We start from the raw sequence: 25647 nt of genomic DNA on the forward strand, positions 1-25647 counted from the left end.
CGGGCTTTCTTCAGGACTAGGGGGTGATATGTGAAAACAGTAAAAATACTCCTAAGTATTGCTTAGTGTAAATGTTTTAAGGAACCATAATTCTAGTTCCTAGAGGTCTATGGTACCTTTTGTCCGGTTTTTTTCGAACCTCATCGGGATCCGATTGGGTCAGCAGGTACCTACTGCGGTCACTCCATGACGCCATTGGTTTTGACTCTGCCACTGCGGTCCCGGAACCGTCTTCAAGTTGGAGACAGCCACACCATAATTTTCTCTTAGGACCACCTCCTTGCGGTTATGTTCCAGTTCACGTGGATCCCAGATAGTGATCCGAACAAGACTACTTCTCTCAACACTCTCGAGAGATTAGTCTCTGGGTCTCGCACGTAAAGTAAGGTGTCGTCCGCGTACGTGGACACTATCAAATTGTACCCAGGAAAACTGATACGCGATGCCCATGGGACTCACGCAAAGCGCACGCAAGGGGCTCCGTCACCAAGGCGTAAAAGAGGGGGTAGAGGGGGCAGCCCTTTCTAGTGCCGCGTCCAATACTGAAAGGCTCCGTCGTAAATGATCCTATACGGACACGCGCTGTTGGAGATGTATACAGCGTGTTCAGCAATTGTATGAAAAGTTCCAACACCCATGCGTTGTAACACCGCACGGAGAAAAGGCGTTCGACAGAATCAAACGCCTTTTCCATATCCAGGAAGACCGCTACTGCTGGCACTTCCTGCCGCGTGTGTTGGAATGCTGCGAACACTGTACCCAAATTATAGGTCAAAGTGCGGCTGGGGACAAATCCCGCCTGTTCGGGGGCCACAAGGGTCGGTATCAGTGGGCTAATACGATTAGCAATGATTTTTGAGAAGATCTTTGAGTCTACATTAATAAGAGATAGCGGTCGATAGGAGGCACAGTCCTCCGGGGGCTTACCAGGTTTTAGGAGCGTTATGATAACTGCTTCTCGCATTGTTGGGGGCATCCTTCCATCTTCTGCGATCTGCTCAACATGCCTCAATAACTTAGGGATCAGCAGTTCGGAAAACATCTTGTAGAACGAGGCTGAAAAACCATCACTACCCGGAGCACTGCCCGCCCTCATAGATGACAACGCCCAGACAATCTCCTCCCTCTCAAACGGACGCGCGAGGAACTCACGGTGAGTCTTAGTGAGCCAAGGTAATTGAATATATGTTAGATAAATCATGATACGTTCTTCCGATATCGGCCCTCTAGAGGCGTATAGTGCAGCAAAATACTCACGAAAACAGGCCGCCACCTGAGTGTCGTCTAGTTCTTCCCCAGTGAGCGCAAAGCTCAGAACGGGCATAGTTGCATTTTGCCTGCGTTGTTAAGCCATCTTGGCCAAAACCGCACCCGGACGTTTACCCTCACCATACGATCTGGCAATAGCGTACTTTCCAAGATGCTTTACCTCAGCATCTGCCTCGTCGTGGTATTCACGAATCGTTTGCGCTAGCTCCTGCGACAGGTCTGCACTCGGATCCCGCATACGAAGCGCCTCTATGTCCTTCAGCCTTTTCTGTAAGAGCGACAGGCGATCTCGGATGGATTTGAGGACTCCGGCGTGCTTGGAAATAATGACGCCACGCATATACGCTTTAAAGGTCTCCCACACCGTAAGGAAGGAGTCCACCGTGCCCTCGTTTCTGCTAAAAAAATGTGTCAATGGCAGTAGCCAACTGTTCGCGAAAAGTGTCATCGAGCAGCGCACATGGAGGTAGTCGCCAGGAAAAAGGAGGAGGGCGACGTGCCGGGGCGCGGAGGGTAATTAGCACCGGGGTGTGGTCCGAGTAAATACGCGGTAGTGTCACACACGCCTGTACCCTGGAGAGTAGATGCGCAGAGAGGAGCCAATAATCAATGCGGGTGCGAATGTCATATTGTGATGAGTAGTGTGTGTACCACCCTTGTGATGGGTGTTTAGTCCTCCAAACGTCCTGTAATCCCAGTCTGGTAATCTCAGCGTCAAGGGCGTGAGACGAGGCCGAAGGGCGTCTGCTAAGTCCATCCGATCGGTCCAGGGCCGGGTGCTGCGTCAAGTTGAGATCGCCACCCCATAGGACCTGTCCTTCTCCCAAATCTCTAATTTTACTAGCAAGCGTCACATAAAACGTGGGGCAGTCAAAGTTAGGGCCGTTTGTGTTGATCACGTAGAATGTCATACCTTTAACAGTACTTTTTGTGATCATGTAGCGTCCCTCAGGGTCCGTATCAATCGGCAGAAGTGTCAAAGTGGACCTCAGATTCACCCAAGTCAGCACTCCCCTGGCACTCGAGGTGAAGCCAGCAGCGTGAACGCGATTATGTAGCCCCCATGTAGTGTAGTGTCGGACTGTCCGATCTCAAATGGGTCTCCTGCAATATTGCTATGTAAATGAGTAGCTAGCACACCTATCTAATCCAACTAAACGTGTGTTTGTGAGGTTCAGCCTGATATTGGGAGCCTCCCAGTGTTAGTAGTTGTGCCCACAACTCTTAATGAATAATGCTCTGTAGAGGCCTAGTACACACTAGGTCTGCCTGGGAGCTCACCCTGTGTCCCTAGGGTTTCAAGTTTTTAACTCATTGATCAATAGTAAAACAAATACTCAATGTTAATTAATACGCAAAATTATTTTTGTGGGTATTACCTTCTTTAGTGGTACTATATTCATTTATATACGTTCAAAACATAAATGATGTCATAATCAAGAATAAAAATTTCAGTTTTCAAAAAGTAGACAAATTCGATCAGTAGCACACTGGTACTTAAACAACTGAAACTTGTAGAATTTAAATCATAACATTTCCCAATGCATTTCGGGTCTACTGCGACCCTTCTTCAGGGGAATACAATTACAAATGCCGAATACCAATCTTGGTACTGTTACAACACATAGATCATCACATCAGTTCCGTCTTCAAAGCACTGTGAACAAAATAAAAATACATATGTGCCAATGTATTTACATGGTATTTACAAGATCTGAAGAATAGAATTAACACTATAGTCCATAGTGTGAGTCCAAAGCCAGGACACTACCATTACATTCCAACCAGCAGACAAGGGAGGAGCCCTGGTCATGATGGAAACTTCACTCTATGACCAAAAAGTTAACCAACATGTTTTTGAAGCGGAAACATACATATTACTTAATCATGACCCCACACATGAATTCAGTAAAACATTGGATGAAATTGTCAAAAAGGCGGAAGATGCAGGAATAATCAACAACAACACAAGTAAATATTTAAGGACAAACACACCACAAGTGCCACATATATATATGTTGCCAAAGATACACAAGAGCACCAGAGACCCACCATTTAGACCCATCGTGGCAGGATGTGGATCTATCCATGAACCAGTCGGACGTTACATTGATTACCATTTGCAACCGCTAGTACAAGCCTGGGACACATACCTGAAAGACACCACGGACTGCCTAAATAAACTTGCAGAAGTTAATGACCTCATTGATGACAACACGATATTGTGCACCATTGATGTGGTGGCACTCTACACGTCAATAGCGCACACAGAAGGCTTGGAAGCTATAGAATGGAGATTCTTACAGACTGATTTTGACCAACAGTTAGGAGTTTTTCTATTAGAGCTCCTACATTTCCCACAAAAATAATTCTCCTGCAATAATGCAATGTCAATCGCATGTCTCGAAAGGTATTGAAGTGCCCTCCGGACCTTCCTGTGGTCGTTAGGACCCCTAACGTTCCAGGTCAACAAAGTGATAGTGTCATTGTCCTGCAGCTGTTGTGTCATGATATGGGATGGGGGGCATGGATGGACCACGTCATCGTCACGCAAGTGTCGGGCCATTGCGGAGGCAATGTGGGTGTATGTCATCAAGCACATCACTACTTGTCAAGAAGCACGCGCACATCTGTCAACGTCTCTGCCAATAGAAGTCCCTAGTACATCCTCAACAAATATGCATTCAACCATTTGCATAAACAAGAGAAAACCATGCAGCCTTGTCCTTCCCTCCACCCACGCAAGCCCAACCCCAACATGGCCGTGCCCCAAGTCACCACCTCCCCCATCCCTCCCCCCCGTTTCCAAATAACCACTAAGTCCCCCCACCTCCCACGACCACGCTACCCGCATCCCTGAACCACATTAAAAAGCAAACAATCAGTGCAAAACAATAAAGAAAAGTGCCCTCAGCAAGGAAGGCAGGCAGGGGAAGTGTTCCACACTCAGGGGCGTAGGTAGCCTGCTCTCAATTAGTCTACAGTAACAGATGGTATGGGAACTCTCCGCGACGTCCCGCCCCCACCCAGACAAATACAGTATTAGGTGATAATCAGAGCCCTCTATAATGTCCAGTATGTATCCAATCTCCACTAGGGGTTCTACCTATTCGCCATAGCTGTCACATCGTACAATTCGACCCCTTCCACTACATACATCGTGTAAAGCAAGCAAGTGTCTTCTCATATATTACTACCATCCCAATTCCTATCAGCAGTAGGGTCATATACAGCTTATATCTGCTCACTTACCCCAAAAGTGAAACGTACCCCTCCCCCATGTCACTCACGACTCACTGTTACCCTGCGTCTTCACAGCAATCCACAATGAAACATCAATGCAGCCAAGTTACTGTCACGCTGCAGTGTGGCAACGTCCGAAGCTATATGAAGATGATCACTACACACTACAGCCACTGCGGCAAAATAGCACAATTGTTAGCAGGTCGCAGAGTCAGTCTTGTTTATCCATGGGCCCACCTGAGGCTTCTTCCGATAGTTCGTCGTCCGCGAAGCGCTGCCGGTCCCTCCGCCAGTCTTTCATGGCTTTCTGCAGTGCTTTTGGATCCGTGAAGATTGTAGACCTCCCCTGCCTGTTGATCCGCAGTTTAACTGGATAAAGCATTGCATAATCGCCCCCGAGCTCTCTCAGTTGGCGCTTCATTTGGACAAATTGGCGACGTGCCTCTGTACTCTGGCCGTGAAGTCCAGAAACAGTGAAATCGTGCTCCCCTCATAGTGCAAAGGTTGCTTCTCTCTTGCCAGCTTCAGAGCAACGTCACGGTCCCTGAAATTCAAAAGTTTGGCCACAATAGGGCGAGGGGGGCCCCCGGCTTAGGTCTCGGGCCCAGCGTACGATGTGCTCTCTCCACCACAAACATCCCGGAAAATGCAGTCTCACCCAACAGTTTCTTTAGGAGGGCCTCCACAAAGAGTTCCATATTGCCATTTGGAGTGCTTTCCGGTAGGCCAGTGATACGTATATTACATCTACGTGACCTCGTTTCCAAATCCTCAGCCTTGTCCTGGAGAAGTTGGATCACTTTGCCTAGCTGTTTATGCTCTGAGTCCAGGGTCGTTTGTGCCTCCTCCACTTCACCAATGCGTCGCTCTGCCATGTCCAGGCGTTCGGCGTGTTTGTCGAGCCGTTCCGCCATGCGGTCCATGCAGTACGTTAGGGCGTCCATTTTGGTCCCCAGAGACTCAATGCCACCCCGTAAATTCTTTTCCATAGCGAGCAGTATGTGACGTAGATCTGGCTCGGGATCTTCCCCTTCTGTCGCGTTCCCTTGTTCAGCGTCCTCCTCGCGGGCCGGGGTATCAGTGGGTTTTGGCTTTTTGCTGGAGTCAAAAGATATTTTGGGTTGTGTTCTGTCAGAACGGCCCATATCGATTACCTGGAGTCACACCTCCTCTAGCAGCACTTGAATTACGTAACTCAAAGTCTCTATGCCCAGCTTTAGTGTTGGGGAGATATATTAGCTATGCAGGTCCGATATTACAAGGCCATCAGAATTTCCCAAGGCGTCACCCCGGTCGTGTTTGTGACAACCCCGGGTGTTAAACGGCCTTCAGAGCAGGGCCTCATCCGTCCCAGACAGTCCAAGCGCTCTCAGTCCACAGGACCTGCACCAGCAGCGCTTGCCAATGGAGTGTTTATGTAGCACAGAAGGGGCAACTACAGCACTGCCTATAGGGCCGTCCCAGCTGCGGTCAGCATGAGGGATTCCTCTTTGCTCAAGGGTGCACGTTCCGCATCGCAAAATGGCGTCGTGAAGAAAGCATCGAAGCAAACCAGTTCACAGACCTCCAGTGTGTAAAGCGCGCTCACGGCAGCGCTCCGGACCGGCGTTTGAGAGAGGGGGGGGAGCTGAGGATCTGAACCAAGGACGTCCTCCCCATGCTCTGATAATGATCCCCTTAGGCCGCGTTGCCAGGTCGCAGCACACTGTTGAGGCCGAGTGGGGGAAGTTGTTGCAGCTCACCCGGCTTCTGTCCACACCACTCCTCCTCAGAGCACCCCCAATGTCTCACTGTCACAGTAGATTAATGCCCGTATCAACGGGCGCCTCCGCAGGCAGCGCCGGGCCCTAGCGGGAGGGTAGGCCCAGCGGCGCAGTTGGAGCCGGGCGCTCGAGTGAAGCGCCGGCGCCGCAGTAGGGTCCCGAGGCCGGGCGCCACACTCCCGCACAGACTCTCCATACTCCGGCTCCAGTCCGGTCCCGGCGCGACCGTCTATTGCACAGAGGCAACTCAGTGTCCTGTGGCAGCAGTCGTCCGGTGCACTCACCCAGTCAGTGGGTCTCCGGGGACAGGCAGCTCTATCATGCGGCTCCCTGGTAGGCCGCGGCTCCGCTACAACCGCCGCCCGCCGAGGCGTCCCAGAAACATCGTTTCACGGGATCGGAGCCGGTCGATTCCGGGCCAGTGTCGGACCCTCACTTTGCAAATTGGTATGGGGGTTTTATTTGTTCAGTTGGGCACCGTCACGTGGGGAAGCGGGAGGGGCACAGACTTACACTGGTCTCCACATACATTCCACCTGGTTTACAAACACAGGCATACAAGGACCTTGGTTCACTCCTCCTTTCTCTCCCTGAAGGGCGACTATTTATAGGGGGCGACTTTAATGCAGTGGTCTCCGGTACACTAGACAGACACCCTCCGCGGGATATTCCTAGGGGCTTTGTTGGCTTGGGGACTTCCTGGAGACCTTTGGCCTCACGGACATTTGGCGCTTAGTACACCTCTTGGACTTACAGTACCGCATCACTCCTTCTCCAGTCTGGACTATATCCTCACCCCCTTGCACCGCGACACAATCATCCGTTCTGCACTGCATCTGGCCAGAGGTATTTCTGACCACTCACCGGTCATGACCCACCTTACTATCGGCAATAGGAGGGAGGGCTGCGTCGCGCCTATCAACGTTTGGCATCTTCGTAGTGAGGATATTCTTAAGACACTCACCCTCTCGATAGCGAATTACTTTAATAGTAACGACGGTTCTGTGTCCTCTGCGATTACACTGTGGGAGTATAGTCCTGAATTTTGCTACCCCTGAACTAGTTAGAATGATTTTAGAGAGTGCAGGGACCACACACATGAGCAAAATGGGGATCCTTATTTTACCTTTGGGCTTCTTTTATCTCGACCCACAGATGCCACCTATACACAGGCGCAATAACCAGATTAATAACCAAATTACCAGCTCAAATGAGGGAAGATACGATTATAACATTCCAACACATAACCGTTTTGAACAGGTACTCTCCGACCCAGATGATCAGGATTGACATTTAACTAGGTCGACTCGCATTAGCAGCCAGGAGGGAAGTCGAACAAGAGAAACTTTAGCCCATCGTCAAACAAACGCAGGGGATGTGATTACAGCGCAGAAAGATACACCTACATGCACTGCAATACAACTAGTTAACCACCCCGAGTTACACTTGGCGCCAGTCACCAACAATGGCAAAATGACGAAACCTTGCAATGTAAAGAAACCAACTAATAGCTCTGATCTTAGTATCTGAAGCTGGAATGTTGCTGGCCTAGAATCAAGACTGTTGGACCCAGACTGGATGCAGATACGGTCTGGCAAAGATATAATAATGCTCCAGGAAACATGGGCTACAGCCAACCTATACATAGAGCGATATCACTGCTCTAGCGTGACGGCATCAAAGCCCGATTTTGGACGAGCATCCGGCGGGCTACTAACTGGGATTAGGATAGCCACCGGGAGTAGCATTAAGGAAATTCCAACTATAAGCCTAAATATACAGATAATAGAATATAGAAGACGGGTCCCGTCTTATTTGATTCATTTTTATAATAATGATTTTTACTCAATCCCAAATAAGAACTTCATTGAGCTTTTTAAAGTTATATCAGATCTGGCTCAACACCAAGACACAGATGATGGCAAAAGGATCCTCCTAGGGGGGGACTTTAATGTTTAAAATCTCAAAAGTTGATTAGGTTACGGACAAATCTCAAATTGACCAAGCAGCACGAAGGGGTCTAGAATTAGATAATTTTATCAGTGAACATATTCTCTGTAACATAATGGATATGGGCCATACTCCTAGAAATCAACAAGTTCCTACCTTTAGAGGCAGAGATTGCTCCTCGACAATCGATTATATTTTTATGTCTCCAGGTCTACTTGATTGCCTTACAGTGGCCAAAGTCCTTGAAACAACCTTTGGAGACCATAATCCACTGATAGTGGTCTTACGATTAGGATCCAGCCAATGTTTGCCAACTCTCACGGATAATTTAAGGCTGAAATGGAGGGTAGTGGACAGTGGTAGCATAGCAAAGACCGTGATAAAGGAACACCAGCATTTAATTAATTCCTGTATATTGCCAGATGAGAACCATTCAAGGGTAACCGCAGATTTTACTAAATTGTGTTCCGTAAAAAAATCTCTTTTGTCAGTCCCAACACACAAAACAGACAAAGATCCTAGATGGTTCGATCGTAACTGTTTGGAAGCAAATAGGGCCCTACGTAAGGCTCTAACCTCCAAACCCAGATGCCCAATAGAGATAAGGGCCGCAAGGAGGATGTATAAAAACAAAATTGGAGAACGGAAGGCAGCCTTACTGATAGAGCATTTGGAGGCATTAGTTGACTCCGCAGTTGGGAAGAATGAAGTCTACTTTTGGCCCACAGTTAGAAATATGCGTAATATGGGCCAACAACTGACAACAGTTAGTTGCACTTCAAGCGACTTATGGGAAAATCACTTCTCTAAAATATATGCCATCCCATCGGAGGGCAAAGCATGCTACGTGCTAGGACAACTGTGCTGCCTACAGATTGGACTGGACAAGGTGGAAGTGGCCATCAGACAGAGCCTTGGCAACAAGGCTCCTGGTCCTGATGGACTTCCAATAGACATTATTAAGTGGAAACCGGAACTCTGGGCCCGGATTTTATTAAATGTTTTTAATAGCCTGCCCCTAGCACCCATGCCAGATACCTGGACAACGAGCATTAGTGTGCCAATATATAAAAAGGGCGATAGATCGGACCCAATTAATTATAGACCAATCTCACTCCAAGATAATACCTTGAAGATTCTGGGTCGAGTACTTTATAACAGGGTCCTGGAATGGACGGAGGAAAGCGGTTTGCTAGACCCCTGCCAGATGGGCTTTAGAAGCAAGGTTGGCACGGTCGAGCAATGCCTGAATTTAAATCTAGTAATTGGCAAATATAACATCGCTCGATCATAACCAATCTACTTAGCATTCATGGACTTATCGTCCGCATTTGACTTAGTCAACAGGCCTAAATTCTGGTCCATTCTTTTAGATTACGGACTAGATGAACCCCTTGTACATTTCCTGGCATATTTGCATACTGACCTCAAAGCACACGTAAGGATCGGATGGGTGGGGAGATCTCTGGGGCTATTAGGGTGGGAAGAGGAGTTAGACAGGGGTGCATTTTAGCACCCCTGCTTTTTATTATCTATATTAATGGGTTGAGCAACCCTTTAGAGCAGGCGACCTCAGATGTTCCTAAAATTAGAGGGAAATTATTACCAGCACTTCTTTACGCAGATGATGCGGTCCTTATGGGCCGCACTCTGAATGCCTTACGTATCCTTGTTAAAACCTTTACACAGCACATGAATGATTTAGATCTGCGCGTGAATTTTAAAAAATCTTTTATTGTGTCATGTGAGCCAAGGAAAAGACAACTTAACACTATTTTGGTAGGGACTGACAGATTACATTCTACTAGTTTATTCTTATATTTAGGGATGGTCTTTGCTGCGAACGGCTCGTGGAGTGGACATTTGGTCATCTCCAAGAGCAAGTTCTCAAAGGCCATCAATTCCATTCTCAGCCTACCTCTCCCAAAGAAAACAGGTGCAATTAAAGCTATTTAAAAAAAAATTAAATTACAGTGTGCCCCAGTAGCTACATATGGGGCGGAGATATGGGGCTTGGCAAAAACCCATAGTATCCAATCAGAAGAAAATCACTTCTGCAGGAAAATCTTGGGTGCCCCAATCTCCACCTCCGCGTAAATTTGCCACAAGGAATTAAACATGCACTTCATATGTGATTTTAATGAGACTAGACCAGCGCGATTTTGGCTTTCAATCTGGAGGAACAAATCAGCCACCCTGCCACAAGAAATTATAAGTGACTGTCTTAATTGTGAAAAAGGAATGTTCATACCCTGGCTCTCAGGAGTTCATAATAGTCTATGTAGGGTGGATAAAGGCCACCTCATCTCGGATCACTCCAGAATTGAGACTAAAGATAAGAATGAGCTAAAATACACACTATATGCACTTTATAACTTAGAAAGGACAAAAAAGGGACTTATTAAATCGTCAGTTGTGGCATATATGAGTAATGATTTGTGCAGGCATCCACTCCCACTTTATCTCACTCTGCCAATGACCAACTGGAAAAGATCACTCCTGTTCCGTTTAAGGGCAGGAACTGTACGATTTCTATTATGTTTCCCCCTGGGCTATTATTCAAAATCAAATTATAAGCCTTGTCCTTGTGATGGAGTGAGCACAGAAAATGATTTCCACTTTTTCTTCTCTTGTAAATTTTATTTCAAATATATTAAATGGTTTTTAGCTTCGTATTTTAGGAAAAGAAGACCCCTTGCCTTGGGGCAGTCCTACTTGATGTTGCTCTCCCTGGACAATGATGAACTTGATTTTCGCACTAGCACTTTTCTGGGACTCATTACCCGTGTTCGTCAAATGATGGAAAATCCTTGAATACCCGTTACATCCTAGCTGCCAAAATAATCTAATATCCAAATTCTGATTTTATAAATGAATTTGAAAAGTTGTTATGGGATTTTTATGATATTCTGTATATGAGATTGATTTTATGAATTTTTGAAATTCGAATAAAGATTTTTGAATCTGAATCTGACACTAGGTTGGGGGGAGGTTACTGGCATGAAACTAGTAGTTTACCATTTACATTTACCAGCTGACTGTCTGCTTGGAAATGACCTGGAAACTTCAGCCTGGGCTGAGGTTGACCAAATAACCCATGCAGCCATGATGGGTATCCCTAGACTGGTGTGTGTGCAAACCAGAGCACAGAGCAAAAAGAAGGGTGAATAAGTAGGTTTGGATCCTGCAAATATGGCCCAACCAACCAAGAGAAAGAACCAGAAGACTGGGGGACCAGCTTCTAAACAGCAAGACCCCCAGGCCCCCTCTCCTCAGGGAGAGAACTTGGAAACCCTAGAGGGAACTGAGTCCATGGAGCTTGAGCCTTACCAGGTTGAGCTCTTGGGACCAGGGGGACCCACTAGGGAAGAGCTGTGCTAGGGTCAGCAGGACTGTCCCAATCTTGAAAGCCTGAGGCAGCAAGATGTTTAAGAAGCACAGGGAGATGTCAGTGGTACCCACAGAGCTTATTGGGAAAAGGGATTACTGTATGCTGAGGCAGGAAAGTGCTGCAGAAGTACATGGAGTTCCTCCTAACTTTGGCTCATGCCATCCCCCTAGCTGGACATCTGGGGCAAAACAAAACTTGGGAAAGGCTAGTTAGTCACTTCTATTGACCCCAAATGCATCAAAAGGTGAAGGAGTTTGTGTGCTCCTGTGTTACCTGTCAGGCCAGTGGCAAGACAGGTAGCCACCCAAAGGCCCCCCTGATACCACTGCCAGTGGTGGGGGTCCCCTTTGAAAGGGTAGGGGTGGACATTGTGGGGCCACTTGAACCTCCTACAGCCTCAGGGAACAAATTTATTCTAGTAGTAGTGGATCATGCTACTAGGTACTCTGAAGCAATTCCCCTTAGGGTTACTACAGCTCCTGCAGTAGACAAGGCCCTCCTGGGTGTCTTCACCAGGGTAGGGTTTCCTAAGGAGGTGGTTTCAGACAGAGGTTCCAACTTCATGTTTGCTTACCTGAAGCACATGTGGAAGGAGTGTGGTGTGCAGTACAGGTTTACTACCCCATACCACCCACAAACCAATGGCCTTGTTGAGAGATTCAACAATACATTGAAAGGTATGATCATGGAACTCCCTGAAAAACTCTGTGAAAGAGGGTTGGGAGAAGCCTCTCCAGGAACCCAAGCAAGACATTGTGTACTATGTGCTTGGCCTAAGGTCCAGAATGGCTGAGTATATGGAAAAGGCATCCAATGATCTTGAGGCCAGCCAGGAGCTTCAGAAGCACTGGCATGACCAAAAAGCTGCACTGGTTGAATTCCAACCTGGGCAACAGGTGTGGGTTTTGGAGCCAGTGGCACAAAGGGCTCTCAAGGACAAATGGAGTGGCTGTTACCCTATCCTGGAAAAAAAGAGTGAGGTCACTTACCTAGTGGACCTAGGCACCAGCAGGACACCCAGAAGGGTTATTCATGTGAACCGCCATAAACTCTACAATGACAGGGCTGACCTCACCATGCGGATGGTGACTGATGAGGAACAGGAAGCAGAGAGTGAACCTCTCCCTGATCTCTCTTGCAGCCCAAAGGATGGGTCAGTGGACGGAGTAGTCTTTTCAGACACCCTCTCTGCCCAACAGCAGACTGACTGCAAGGAAGGTTTGCAACAGTATGCTAGTCTCTTTTCCATGTGCCCTGATTGGAAAAAATGGTGTACCCATGATGTGGACACTGGTGACAGTAACTCTGTCAAAAACAAAATCTATAGTCAATCAGACCAATTCAAGGAAAGCATCAGAGCTGAAGTCAGCAAGATGCTGGAATTAGAGATTATTTTACCCTCTGAGAGCGCCTGGGCTAGCCCAGTGGTTCTGGTCCCCAAACCTCATCCACAGCGTGGAAAGAGAGATGAGGTTCTGTGTGGACTATAGAGGGCTCAACTCTGTCAGACAGATGTTCACCCCATTCCAAGAGCAGATGAGTTGATCGATAAATGGGGGCAGCCAAATGTCTCAGTACCTTTGACTTAACTGCAGGGTACTGGCAGATTGGCATGGCCCCAGGAGCAAGAGAGAAAACAGCATTCTCCACACCTGATGGGCACTATCAGTTTACTGTAATGCCTTTTGGGTTAAAAAAGGCCCCTGCCGCCTTCCAGAGGTTGGTGAATCAAGCCCCGCCTGGGTTGGAGTCCTTTAGTGCAGCTTATCTTGAAGATATTGCAGTCTTCAGCTCCACCTGGCAGGATCACCTGATGCACCTTAGGACGGTTTTACAAGCCCTGCAATTTGCAGGGCTAACTATCAAGGCATCAAATGCCAAATAGGGCAGGGCACGAGGGGGGAACTTGTGCCACCTTATGGGTGGAGGCCAGGTACAACCCTTCCAGCCCAAGATCCAGAGCATCATGGACTGGGCAGCTCAAACAACCCAGACCTAAGTCAGGACATTCCTTGGATTGACTGGGTACTACAGGATGTTTGTGAAGGGATATGGGTCCATTGTGACTCCCTAATAAATGGTGTGATAATGTTATCACAAAAGTGCGCGCTCCTTTGACATCAAGGCATCCAAATGCCAAATAGGGCAGGGCACTGCGGTGTACTTGGGCCACCTTATGGGTGGAGGCCAGGTACAACCCTTCCAGTCAGAGATCAAGAGCATCATGGACTGGGCAGCTCAAACAACCCAGACCTAAGTCAGGACATTCTTTGGATTGACTGGGTACTACAGGAGGTTTGTGAAGGGATATGGGTCCATTGTGACTCCCTAATAAATGGTGTGATAATGTTATCACAAAAGTGCGCGCTCCTTTGACTTGAAACCAAAATGTTTCTTAAGCTTACTTGAAAATATATTCATTAATTCCATTCAAACTTTTGATGTTGATAACATTCTTTCTTTATTCGAATATTTAGTGTTCATCAAATCCATAAATTTTCAAACATTTTTTCCAAAATCCATTGTAGTCATGAATTATAAATTGCGTTTCATTATACCCAATGCATTTCGGGTTATTAAACTAACCCTTCGTCAGGGGTCTGTAAAAGAAACATACAGGACCTTAGTATTCAGAAAAATACAGGACCTTAGTATCAGAACATAACATCAAGGCTAATTGACATTTTTTTTAAAAACCTATACATTCCCTATTATTTCTATAGTTCATTAATTTAATCACTAGATGCAAAATAATGTCCACAAATAGTCTTTAGATAAAGGATAATGCAAAAAACGTGTAAAGTACTTGTTCAAAATGTATAGTGAATAAACTGTGTGTGTATTCCAAGAATGAAAAGGATTAGGGTGTGTATGTAGAGCGAAGCAGGTTAAAAGAACAGTTTGTGTGTTTACAAAGTGACCACGAAGATCGCTATATACAACCCAGTAAATGCTGGATTACGTGATGCAATTAATCCATGTGAGCATCAAGAGCTTAAGTCGGAGTCTGGCTAGTGGGTCTGATTATCGCAACAAGAAACATTATGTTGCGTTTGAGATCAAAGGGAAAACTCCTAGTATGAATACAGACGAGTTTATCGAAAATTAACACTGAAATTCGAGATGCTAATATGAAACGCCGTAAAAACGCGGAGAGAACTTACTATTTAAAACGCGCAGTGGTTTTCGAATTCAGTATTGACTGGTTCCACAAGAAGCCAATCGTGGTGCTTCTTTTAGAATGGGGTCGCGTGTCACGTAGTATGATGATGAGCTTCGGGTGTCGAAACAACATAACTTAAAATGCGTGCAAAATAGGTTTATGTCAACAAATTGGACCCTGAAAGAACAGGGTCAAGGATGAATGTAACTTGAAAGATAAATACTGAACAAAATCGTTCTTGTTCAAAAAGAATAAAATACGGTGGTCCTCACGAACCTGCAAGGCGCGTTGTGATTGGATGAAGTTCCGATCACGTGTTGTCAATTATTGGGAATAATAAAGTTTGTTGAAATGGGATCAACGCTACTATCAATTATGAAATCGTGTGAGCAAGTGTATAGTACAAATGATGGAAACGATCAAATGTATAATAACATAGCTGGACAAAGTGAACCGTCCAGTGTAGGATAGAATAAGAAATGCTATGTGTGCATAAGGAAAAAATTAAAAAATTAAAAAATTAATTAAATACATTGTGAAGACATTGATTAAAAAATATAAGCATCAATGGTATGACTGGTCTCAATTTCTCATAGGTACTAATATAGTTGTGTTCAAAGAATCCGACAGTGAGTCTAGTGGGTTGAGATTAGTTTAGAGCCTAAGCTGCGGTTATTTATCGAAGTGCAAAGTACATCATAGGAAACAAGAAAATTCGATACGATCATTCATCCCGCAGGCTGTAGGGAATTTAGTTTTTTGATCCAAAAGAATTCAGATTTAAGTTGTTGTTTACCAGGATCCATATCGCAGCTGTGTGGGAGTATCTCAAGTATTGTGAATCTCAACTGCGCTATTTGATGGTGAGCTTCTAGCCAATGCATAGCTATGGTAGATTTATTGTTCATGGTTCGTATGTTGCTTTTGTGTTCTGATATTCTCACTTTGATTTTACTTTCTGTCTGTCCCACGTAAAACTTGCCGCAAGGGCATTTGATTGCGCAAATGACATTGGTAGAGTCACATGTCCCATTATATTGCAGATCAATTTTGTAGCCTTTAGTTGGATGCATAAAAACATTGCCTATTATTACATTGTAGCAATGGATACAATTTTGACATTTAGCCATTCCTTTGAAAGGTAATTTTGCTTCTTTTTTGTGGGTTAAATCTCTTTCAAGTTTTTAGATCTTCGAAAAGCAAAAGTAACACGTTCATTATACAAGATTTGTAGATCTGGTTCAGTTTTAATTAAATCCCAGTGTCGTTTAATGGCTTTTTTTTTTAATCTTTTGCGATGCAGTTGATTATTTCAATACGCACACTGTTTTTTGTGTTGCTGTGTGGCTAGATGATTTGAGGCAATGTTTCTCTGGGTAATTTCCCTGTTTGTTTCAAAGATTCCTCTAATATTTCTTTGGGGTATCCTCTTTGTATATATTGCTGATGCTGATCCATTAATGATGATTTTAAAATGTTCACATCAGAAGTGATTCTTTTTATACAGATGAATTGAGATGTGGGTAAATGTTTTTTCAAAGAGTCTGGATAAAACTTTGGAACAAAAGACTGGAGTTGCGATCAGTTGTTTTTTTTAAATACCTTGGTGTGGAGTTTGTGATTAGCAACAGTGATTTGTACATCCAAGAACAACAAACAAGATTCTTTCTGGTGTAATTTCGTCACCACTTCCTGAACCATTCTCTTGCGCCATCGCCACATTAGCTCTACTGTTAGAGTTGCACATACGAGCAAAGTGCCTTTCCGGCCACAAAGTCTACACTCCTTTCCCAAGGCATAACAATTTTTAAAATCAGCAGTATGAAAATTGCTCCCACACCTAAAACGGAGCTCCCTGCTGTTTGCTACCATATAAAATCTTGGATGGTGTAACAGTACCACTCCAATGGACATAGGCCCTTTTCTTCGCTTCCTTTACTCCTTTCTTTCCTGTACTTCACACACCAACATTCTCACTATCAAAACATGATACTTTACCATTGGTCTTTCTTCTTTCCATTTCCTTCATACATAGGTCAGACTGCTCTCAAATTTTCACAATTTTTATTAGCATCATGTAAAGATGGCTTTTTAGCGTCTCGCAGCCTTTCTTGCATTTTCTTATTTTTGCACTGTACAATTAGTTGATCACAAATCATTTCTTCCCTCATGACCCCAAACTGACATTTAACAGACAGTTCACACAGCCTAGACTGCAAATGCTACTTACCAGTATGCATCTGTTCTTGGCATGTAGGGCTGCTGACATTCATATCTGTGCATAGATCGCCGCCTAGTGTTGGGTCCGGATGATTGCACATTGTTGTCCTGGAAGAGTATTCGAAGTATCACAAGATAGGTGGCTCCTCCCCTGGACTACAGTGCGCATGGGCATCGCATCCATCCCCAGATTGTTTTTAGCCATTGGCAGAGATGGAGTGAAGTATGTGAGTGATGCCCATGCTAAGAGCATATAAACATATGTAAATGAATACTGCAGCTGCTACAGGCGCCGGGGAGGAGGGTGGGCGATATGAATGTCAGCAGCCCTACATGCCAAGAACAGATGCATACTGGTAAGTAGCATTTGCAGTTCGAGGCATGTGGGCTGCTGAATTCATATCTGTGCATAGAATACATAGCAGTCCCTCCATTAGCGGCGGCCGCCCGTGCCAGCTGCAGCAGTTTGAAAAAGTGTTTTGAGAACAGCCTGACCAACAGCTGCCTGCTGTTTAGAGTGCACGTCTACACAGTAATGTTTAGTGAAAGTATGTGTGGTAGACCATGTGGCTGCTCTACAAATATCTTCTAAGGGAATGTTACCTAGGAAAGCCATAGAGGCCCCCAACTTTCTGGTGGAGTGGGCTCTTGGTGGAATTGTGAGAGTGCGTTTAGCTTTAGCGTAACAGATCTGAATGCATTTCACGATCCACCTAGCGATCCCAGCTTTGGAGATAGCGTTTCCCTTGTGGTGTGAGGCAAATGCAACGAAAAGTTGCTTGGTCTTACGAAAATCTTTTGTCCTGTCAATGTAGTACATCAAGGCTCTTTTAACATCACGGGTGTGGAGCATCCGCTCCGCCAGTGACTCTGGGTTTTGAAAAAACACTGGCAACTCAATTGTCTGGTTTATGTGGAATTGAGATACAACCTTGGGTAAGAATTTAGGGTTAGTGGGGAGCACCACCCTGTTAGCGTGTACTTGGAAGAAAGGTTCTTGGATGGTGAGCGCCTGCAACTCGCTAACCCTCTGTAGCGATGTAATTGCTACTAAGAAAGCAACCTTCCAAGTTAGAAACTGAAGCTCACAAGAGTGCAGTGGCTCAAAGGGAGGACCCATCAGCCTTGTAAGAACCACATTGAGGTTCCATTCCGGAGCTGGTGGTGTCCGTGGTGGAATGACTCTTTTGAGTCCTTCCAGAAAAGCCTTGATAGCAGGGACCTTAAAAAGTGATAGGTGTTGCCTATTCTGGAGGTATGCTGCCATTGCAGACAAGTGAATGCGGATGGAAGAATACGCCAAATTGCATTGGTACAGGTGGAACAGGTAACAAATGATGTTCTGAATGGAAGCATCCAGCGGGTCAATGTTGTGGTTTGCACAATAAATGACGAACCGCTTCCATTTAGCCGCATAACAAGCTCGAGTAGTGGGCTTCCTTGCCTCCCGAATGATGTCCATGCAATCGGGGGGAAGATTGAGGTAGCCAAACTCTAGGACTTCAGGAGCCAGATCGCCAGGTTGAGCTGTTGCGGATCTGGGTGCTGAATGTCGCCATGGCTCTGCGTCAGAAGGCTGGGAGGAGATGAAGCCTTTGATGCGGTACCACGGAGAGTTCCAGAAACGTGGTGTACCATGGTTGGCGAGCCCACGTTGGAGCAACCAGGATGAGAGTCATCGAGTGCTGCCTGAGTTTGCGTGCCACCAGCGGTATCAGAGGTGCTGGGGGAAAAGCGTACGCAAATCTGCCTGACCAGTTCATCCACATCGCATTGCCCTGCGATTGCGGGTGTGGGAACCTGGTGGCGAAGCTTTGGCATTTTGCGTTCTCCTTTGTGGCGAACAGGTCTATCTCTGGATGACCCCACTTTTGGAAGTACGGTTGGAGTACTGATGGATGTATCTCCCACTCGTGCATTTGGTGGCTGTGCCTGCTGAGCAGGTCCGCCATCTGGTTGTGTTTGCCCGGGAGATGCTCCGCCATGAGGAAGATGTTCCTCTGAATGGCCCACTTCCATATGCTCTGAGCCAGATGAGACAGCTGCGGAGAGTGTGTGCCCCCCTGTTTCTGAATGTAGTACATGGCCGTCATGTTGTCCGTCCGGATCAACACGACCTTGTTGCACAGATGTACTTTGAATGCCTTCAAGGCCATGAAGATTGCCATCAGTTCCAAAACGTTGATGTGCATCTTCCTCTGCTGTAGTGTCCATAGTCCCTGCACCGTGTAATGGAGTACATGCGCTCCCCATCCCTGGAGAGAAGCGTCCGTTGTCAGGATAATCTGTGGCACAGGCTCCTGGAACGGTCGGCCCTTGCAAAGGTTTTGTGGATTCCACCAATGCAGAGAGTTGTACGCCCGACCGCTCACCAACACTAGGTCTGTCAGTTGCCCATGAGCCTGAGTCCACTGACGTGCCAGGCACTCCTGAAGCGGACGCATATGTAGTCTCGCGTGCGGGACGATGGAGATGCAGGAAGCCATCATGCCTATCAACTGCATGAACACCTTCGCTGGAAGCGAGTGCTGAGGTCTGAATCGTTGGATCAGCGTTTGGATACTGGCGATTCTCACTGAGTTTGGCTGCGCAGTGGCTGCCAGAGTGTTTATTGTCGCGCCCAGATACTGCCGTATATGGGCGGGTTGGAGATGGGATTTTGGATAGTTCAGCGAGAATCCCAGATCGTGCAGGGGATGAATGGTGCGGGACACGTGGTCTGCGCACTGCTGCTCTGTTTTTGCCTGACTGAGCCAGTCGTCCAGATAAGGATAGACGTGGACGTTCTGGCGTCGTAGATGCGCCGCCACAGTCGCCAGGCACTTTGTAAAGACTCTTGGCGCTGAGGTGACCCCGAACGGCAGAACCCTGAACTGGTAGTGCTGGTCTTGAATCGTGAATCTGAGATACTTCCTGTGGGAAGGATGCAGGGGGATATGAAAGTATGCATCCTTTAGATCCAACGTAGCCAGGAAGTCCCCCTGTTGAAGCAGAGGGAGTTCCTGCTGTAACGTGAGCATATGGAAGTGCTCCGAGAGAATATACCAGTTGAGGGGCCTGAGGTCCAGGATGGGCCTGAGGGATACGTCCTTTTTGGGGATTAGAAAATACAGGGAGTAAACCCCTGTTCCCCTTTCTTGCAGTGGGACGAGCTCTATTGCCCCTTTTTGCAGCATGACTTGAACTTCCTGCTGCAACAAGTGCAAGTGCTCGCCGGACATAGGACGGTTTCTTGGAGGTATGTCTGGTGGAGTGGAAGTAAGTTCCAGACAGTAACCGTACTGGATAAGAGATTTGACCCACCTGTCCGTGGTGATGGATTTCCACGCGGGCAGGAACTGCTGGAGTCTCCCCCCGACCGGTGTTGTGTGGTCGGGGTCAGTGACAAGACGTCACTGCTTGTTGGCGGCGGTGGACCTGGAGCTGTTGTTTCCACGTCCCCTGCCCTTGACGTTGTTGCCTCTGTAGCCACCTCTACCCTTGGTGGTGTATGAGGTCTGGGTATTGCTCTTATAGTACTGTGTGGATTGCGATGCCTGACCCCTTGAGGTGCCTCTGGTATTGGAGCGGCGAAAAGAACCACCCCGAAACTGCTGAGACTGGAGAGCCCCCATAGACTTAGCAGTGTCTGTGTCTTTCTTCATTTTTTCAAGTGTCGCATCCACCTCGGGGCCAAACAGGTGGTCAGGATTAACTGTTTGGTTCAGTATGGTTGTCTGTATATCTGGTTTAAAGCCTGATATCCTAAGCCATGCATGTCTTCTTAGCAACACACTAGTGTTGATCGCCCTGGAGGCTGTATCAGCCACATCTAGCGCACATTTGATGGAAGCGTTAGTGATTTGCTTTCCCTCCTGAATTAACATCTCCCCAGCCTCCTTGTACTGGTCAGGTAAGTGCTGCAACAGTGTTTCTAGGGTGTCATAATGAGCCCTATCGTAGCGTGCAAGTAGTGCCTGTGTGTTTGAAATGCGCCAAATGTTAGCTGCCTGCGCAGCAATCCGTTTCCCTGAGGCCTCAAATATTTTCGACTCTTTGTCTGGGGGAGGAGCGTCACCAGTGGTCTGTGAATTCGCCCTCTTGCGTGCGTTGGATACAACCAAAGAGTCCAGTGGCAAGTGTCCCTTGATGTATGTTGGATCCGAGGGCGCTGCCTTATATTTTTTGTCAATTCGAGGATTGATGACACGTGCCCGAGTGGGCTCCTTGAAGACCTCCGGCGCGTGCTTTAGCACTCCTTTGAGCATTGGCAATGTCTTGACTGACTTTTCGGCTACCGAGAAAGTGTCAAACAAAAAATCGACATCCACAGGATCTGAATGTAGCTCAACATCATGATTAGCTGCAGCCCTCTCAATCAAAGCGTTGAAGGCTGCAGAGTCCTCCGTCGGTGAGGTTTTTGCCGCAAAGAGCTGCGGTTCCTGACCCGACTGCGGGTCCTCTGGGTCGCCTCCGGCCGACCAAGGTTCATGTTCCTCCTCCGGATCCGAGTACGCCGGATAGTTGTACTCGACCTCCTCCTCATCGTCACCATCCCCCGCGTTGGAACGCGTTGGAGAACGTTCTAAGTCTTTGGGAGACGAAGGCTCCATAGGGGCCGAAGTACCCGCCGAGTCCTTCTTGTTTTTGAGAGGAATCCGAAAATGTTCCAACACCGGCTCCGTGGTGATTTTCCTCTTGAGGAGAGACAGTTTCCCAGTATTGGCGTCGATGATGACCTCTCGACGCTCTTCCTCCGCGAGTGGCTGGAGTCGAAGCTTCGACACCACCAATGACGCTTTGGGCGTCGACACCCCCTTCGAGGGCACGTCCGCCCCCTGCTTCGGAGCGAAGGCTTTCGGCGTCGACTTTGGCGGCAGGGTGAAGCGGATAGGCGTTTGCGCCTTTGCCGGCTTCGATGCGGGCTTCGGCACCACGCCCTCCGGTTCGGGAACCACAGCGTCCTTCCGAATCCGTTGCAGGGACTCCGCGACCTTCTTTGTTAAGGCTGGAGAGGGCTTGACCGGCTCGAGCGATTTCCCAGAGTTGGGAATCGGGTCGGCTAGAGGCACCGTTTTCGGAGCCGACACAGTGCCATCCTTGGCCCCGACGGCCGGAGCCGGCGCAGCCAGAGCTCTGGAATCGCCTTGACGCTTCTTTGAAGCTTTCTTCGGGTCATCGACCTCGACCATCTTCGGCGCCGACGCGGCCGCGTCGGCCGCCTTTGCCTTCGGCGTCGACCCCGAGGCCCTCGGGTCGGCCATCCTGGCGTGGCTCTTCAAGTCGGCCATTTTGAGTTTTTTAGATGTTGACGCCTCTAGAGCCTTCTGTCCCACCAGTGGAGCTTTCACTTTCGGTTTCAGACCGATGGTGTGGATCCCGATGGCTTCACTTTCGTTTTCTTCAACGGGAGTGGCGCATCAGAAATGTCCGTGGCCGGGCCAAGAGGCGGGGCTGCTGGACTAGTAACGAGGTCTTGGGTAAGGCCCGAAGGCGATCCCTCGACCTGGGCCGTATGTTGGGGGTTGACCCCTGAGTCAGTTTGAGGATGCTCTTCCTCTGAGCTATCCCCCAAGGTGGCAATGGCCCCATCGTCGTCCCCTACCTCGTCGCCGGCTTCATCAAACTCTTCGTCTCCCGCGTCGTAGTCATCTCCCTCCGACGCAAGGCTAGAGTCCGAAACTTGAAAGACATTGTCGTCTTCAACAAATTCTTCGAAAATGTTGTCCGGCGGGGGCGCCGGGGGTGCCGACAACTGGGCCTGGAGTCGAGCGGCCCGACGATGCTTGAGGGTCTTCTTACACCGGAACTTTGAGCAAGCCATACACCTGGCCTCATCATGGGCCGGTGACAAACATTTGTTGCACACAGGGTGCACGTCGAGGTGTGAATACTTGGAGGTGCACACCGGGCACCTCTTGAACGGAGTTCGTTCTATGTTCAGTAGTCTGGAGCGTCGAGTAGGCCCGTCCGCGCTGACAGCACGCGGAGGGGCAGGAAGCGTTCGGAGCTGAGAAAAAAGACAAACCCGAACGAAAACAATACCGACGCCAAGCCTAAAGACCTTTTGGTCTCAAGTTAGAAAGTTAAACAACTATCGATTCCGACAGAGGGAACCGAAACACATCCGAACCCAATGGCGGAAAAAAACAATCTGGGGATGGAGGCGATGCCCATGCGGACTGTAGTCCAGGGGAGGAGCCACCTATCTCGTGATACTTCGAAGACTCTTCCAGGACAACAATGTGCAATCATCCGGACCCAACACTAGGCGGCGATCTATGCACAGATATGAATTCAGCAGCCCACATGCCTCGAACACAAATAGATCTACTGTTTTCTCAATTTTTTGCGGTTGGGTATAAAACTTCTACCTACACATTACTATATTACTTTCTTTAGAAAATCTTCTATTTAATCTGACCTTTTCTTCTAAATACACCATTATTACCTACAGCTACTGGTAAATACTTACATGTGTTGACTTTCCTTTCCTAAAGTGCTTAAAAGTAATGCTTTTTCCTTGTGTTGCTGAATTCACTACTATTCAATGCCTCAATGTAATTTTCGAAAATTTCAATCTAGTCATCCTATTCAATGTTTGGGGTCCTCGCTTGTGCTAGGAAAACAGGCGGTGGAATGATTGCAGCCTCCGTGGTTGTATGTACTATCAACCACGACCTTCTTTGCACTTTCGAACATTGAATAATGAGTAAACAGATATTTCCTTAAAGTGCGCCTATCACTGGTGAACGGGAAGGCACAAATGTACTTTAGTGTGCCAAAACAAATGAATGTTTACAACACATTCAGTTATGGTGTGCCTACCACCAAGGAACGTGAAGGAACAAAATAACTTTAATGTGCCTATCACTGTACTATCACAGTGTGCCCATCACTGCAGAAAGGTTCAACATTTACCAAAGTACCAGTAATGGTTGAGCCATAAATCAGCCCGTACTCCCGAACAGCAGCAATGAACTCTCGAAAAGTTGAGTCACTTACCCTGTGTGTATCAGAAGTGGACGCTGACACCAATAAAAGACAAAATGTGATGCATACTCCCCTCAAAACAATAAAATAGTATGAATATGATTACGTAGTACACAAATCTTCCAAACTATGTAAAATGGACGCTGGATGCGTGCGTAGTGACATATTTACGGAGCTTGCTGCTAGCGTGATGTAGAACGTTGCGCTTAGCAGAATCCAACAAGAATGGACTCCACAATAACCTTCCAAGGTGAGCGCACGGTCCAACTCGATGCACGCCACTCAATTTCAACGGTTCCGCAGAGATAAAAAAATAACTCCCTTGTTATCTTTCATCCAATATACATAAAATGTATATTGAGATTGAAGATACTCCGCGCTAACGTCACTTCAAAACAGGGATTTTAGCAGATAGTACTCCGCTGTCACCAAAAGGTTCCTCACTGATAACACTGTTTTAGGTTTCTCGCATGTTCCAGCCTTTTTCTTGACGAAGCTCACAAAGCCTTTCAGAATACATAAACAATCCCTCACAAAAACAGAAAAATACCTTGAACGTGAATAACCCAAGCAACTTGCAAGCGCTGCTGTGCACGCAGAAAAGCTGAAGCAAGGCAAAGCAAGGAAAAAGGATGACATGAGGCCATATCAAAGCCAATAGTAAGCACTACACCATTCTCATTAATGTACAACATAATGCACAACTGTGCACAACTGATTACAAGAAAGAGAAGCAAGGCATATGCAGGACCGTCATACATCCAGGCTAGGATAAAATAACACACTAAAGTCAGTTAAAATAATGGTAGTCAAAGGTTATCACTGGGTGTCAAACCACAAAGTGCCTCTAGCACTACACTAGCTGGACCTCAATGTATTATTAACAGTTATAACCACGCTCACTGAGGTCTGGATTTTTAGTATACATAAGCTTTCTGGGTAAGCCTTGGAATACTCTGCTCAGATACTCTAAAGGTCAAGCGCCTACGGGGTTCTCTGTTGGGTCCAAAAGTATGGCAGTCCAGATCATGAGAGAGAAAAAGCACCAAATGACTCTTCCCCTACAACCGCCAACTAGGTCCCCCAGTCTCCATTGGACATTTGATGAATTCCAAGGTATGGCCAGATGATAAAATAGATACCACCAACTTGTTTGGTTATTATGGATTTCGAGGCTTCATCTGCCTGGAAATCCTCCCTCCTTCCACTTTTCCTCAACGTGCCTTTCAACGCACACTGAGGAACAGATGAACTCAATCTTCTTTCGAAAAGAATGCCTTCAGTAAAAGGGTTAAATGATCTATTTGTGAAGCAGTAACACAGCAACAGTCTGTTTCTTTGTTGGTACCATGTGTATAATGTCTAGATTTGGTAGAACTAGTGGAAGTAAATGCAGAGCTTTACTATTGCCTGCAATCATGCCCACCCCTTCATTGCTTGAAAAGAGCACAGTGACCTAGCAATCATAGAATCAGCATTGATAAGTGAAAGGGCTTGAAGAAGAGCTCCTCTTTATAATGATTTGAACGACTTGCCAGGTGGTGTTTCAAAGCAATTTCTGTCCCCTAAAGACTGCCCCATTTTCCTAGATGTCAGAAACCGGTGCTTGATGAAACCATGGAAAGGAAAATGCTACGTACCAGTAGGCATCTGTTCTTGGCATGTAGAGATGCAGA

General features: G+C 47.0%; 1 protein-coding gene and 1 long non-coding RNA gene across 4 annotated transcripts in view; both read right to left on the reverse strand.

The window, feature by feature from the left end:
* Positions 1 to 25647, reverse strand: part of TRANK1 (tetratricopeptide repeat and ankyrin repeat containing 1) — a 1005982-nt gene that overhangs the window by 821746 nt on the left and 158589 nt on the right. The gene's annotated exons all lie outside the window — the stretch shown is intronic.
* Positions 16722 to 24359, reverse strand: LOC147722266 (uncharacterized). Its single transcript, XR_015309866.1, has 2 exons — positions 23299 to 24359; positions 16722 to 16992 (listed from the first exon to the last, which is right to left on the reverse strand). It is a non-coding gene; the product is annotated as an uncharacterized LOC147722266 (long non-coding RNA).

The sequence above is a fragment of the Lissotriton vulgaris genome, chromosome 4_1 (genome assembly GCF_964263255.1).
Source record: "Lissotriton vulgaris chromosome 4_1, aLisVul1.2, whole genome shotgun sequence".
Lineage (NCBI taxonomy): Eukaryota > Metazoa > Chordata > Amphibia > Caudata > Salamandridae > Lissotriton > Lissotriton vulgaris.